This window comes from Schistocerca piceifrons, unplaced genomic scaffold, assembly GCF_021461385.2.
Source record: "Schistocerca piceifrons isolate TAMUIC-IGC-003096 unplaced genomic scaffold, iqSchPice1.1 HiC_scaffold_1409, whole genome shotgun sequence".
Classification (NCBI taxonomy): Eukaryota; Metazoa; Arthropoda; class Insecta; order Orthoptera; family Acrididae; genus Schistocerca; species Schistocerca piceifrons.
Genome location: NW_025727246.1, coordinates 60,393 through 62,500, shown reverse-complemented (window position 1 = coordinate 62,500; position 2,108 = coordinate 60,393). Strand labels below are relative to the sequence as shown.

At 59.3% G+C, this 2,108-nt stretch overlaps 1 non-coding gene across 1 annotated transcript in view; it reads right to left on the bottom strand.

The window, feature by feature from the left end:
- Positions 1-816, bottom strand: part of LOC124733785 — a 1,909-nt gene extending 1,093 nt beyond the window's left edge. The window contains exon 1 of the ribosomal RNA XR_007009135.1: positions 1-816. This exon is cut by the window's left edge and continues 1,093 nt beyond it. This is a non-coding gene — a ribosomal RNA (small subunit ribosomal RNA).
- Between the last annotated feature and the right edge of the window lie 1,292 nt (positions 817-2,108).

The window sequence follows — 2,108 nt, the reverse complement described above, 5'->3', positions numbered from 1 at the left end:
CAATAAAGAGCACCCTGGTAGGATTTCAACGGGGTCCGCCTCGGGACGCACGAGCACGCACGAGGCGGTCGCACGCCTTCGGCTCGCCCCACCGGCAGGACGTCCCACGATACATGCCAGTTAAACACCGACGGGCGGTGAACCAACAGCGTGGGACACAAATCCAACTACGAGCTTTTTAACCGCAACAACTTTAATATACGCTATTGGAGCTGGAATTACCGCGGCTGCTGGCACCAGACTTGCCCTCCAATAGATACTCGTTAAAGGATTTAAAGTGTACTCATTCCGATTACGGGGCCTCGGATGAGTCCCGTATCGTTATTTTTCGTCACTACCTCCCCGTGCCGGGAGTGGGTAATTTGCGCGCCTGCTGCCTTCCTTGGATGTGGTAGCCGTTTCTCAGGCTCCCTCTCCGGAATCGAACCCTGATTCCCCGTTACCCGTTACAACCATGGTAGGCGCAGAACCTACCATCGACAGTTGATAAGGCAGACATTTGAAAGATGCGTCGCCGGTACGAGGACCGTGCGATCAGCCCAAAGTTATTCAGAGTCACCAAGGCAAACGGACCGGACGAGCCGACCGATTGGTTTTGATCTAATAAAAGCGTCCCTTCCATCTCTGGTCGGGACTCTGTTTGCATGTATTAGCTCTAGAATTACCACAGTTATCCAAGTAACGTGGGTACGATCTAAGGAACCATAACTGATTTAATGAGCCATTCGCGGTTTCACCTTAATGCGGCTTGTACTGAGACATGCATGGCTTAATCTTTGAGACAAGCATATGACTACTGGCAGGATCAACCAGGGAGCTGCGCCAACTAGAGCTGAGCAGCCGGCCGCCCGGGAGTGTGTCCCGGGGGCCCGCGCGAACACGCAAGCGTCCGCTCAATCATTCTGCAAACAGGAGGAGGCTGAGCTCCCCTGCACAATACACCTCGAAACCCTCTCAGGTCCCGGCGGCGCGCAGCGCCGTCCCAAGTACTTGGTCGGGTTCGAGAGAGGCGCAATCGCCCGGAGTTAGGCGAGTAGACGCTTTCGGTGCGACCACCCGTGCTCCCAACTGAGCTTGCCGCTGCCGACAGAGGCCCGGGAGCGTGCTGTCGTGGCATTGCCGGCGGGAGACAACACGCGCCACCTACGGTGACCGGCAGCTCCAACGCCAGCGCCACAGAAGGACAAAAGCCCCACTTGGGTGCCGAAGCGAACTCTCCCAGCACAGCGCACGCGCCAACACATCCGCACAGCTGCGATACAAACCACCAGCGAGAACCGCTGGGGCGACCGAGCAGCAGACGGCGTCGCGGCGCCGAGCGCCGGGCGGCGGCGCATCCTCAACGCACACAGTCCTCAATCGGACCAGCACACTGAAGATGTCCACCGCGCTTCGCACCGGGCCCGCGAGGACCTACTTTGGCCGCACGGCGCCGCGCGCAGGGTGCGCCGGCGCGCAGCTGCGACGCCTGCCGCGTCCGTCGGCCGGCGCGCCTGCCACTGGCCGCCCCCACCAGCCGGCTGTAGCGCGTGCGCCCACGCACCGCGCGGCCAGCACGCCGGGAGGCGCCCCCTCACCGGCCGGGGACGGTCCCACCCAGCCACCACCGCGTATCGCTTCACACCCAGATGCCGTTCAGTTTCATCGGCATGGTGGGTATCGCTGGAACAACCGGTTAGTACCTCAACCTATCGTCGCCATCACCGATTCACCCCTAGCGAGAACAACCGCACCACAACGGGTTACCATTTCTTCATTTGCGTAACTTCACCAGAAAACGTAGGCGTCCATCGCCATTAGCAACTTCAACGATTATTGCATGCCTGTGTCAGGTGTCACGCCACACTACGTCTGCCCACATACACGCAACAAAATGTGCACGCCTAGACAATACGTGGAAGGTGGCCCCCGTACGTATGCGATGTCCATTGCTCGAACGACTGTCAACCGGCCTCTGTAGCATGTCGCAGATATGGAACGCGGTGCACCATGCTATCACGGTGTTTGAGGAGAGACGACTAGGTCCGAATACATCAACACACAGCTCATGCTGATCGCCATCCACGGCGTCCGTTCCTCCCACACGTCTCTATGGCGTACCACACTGC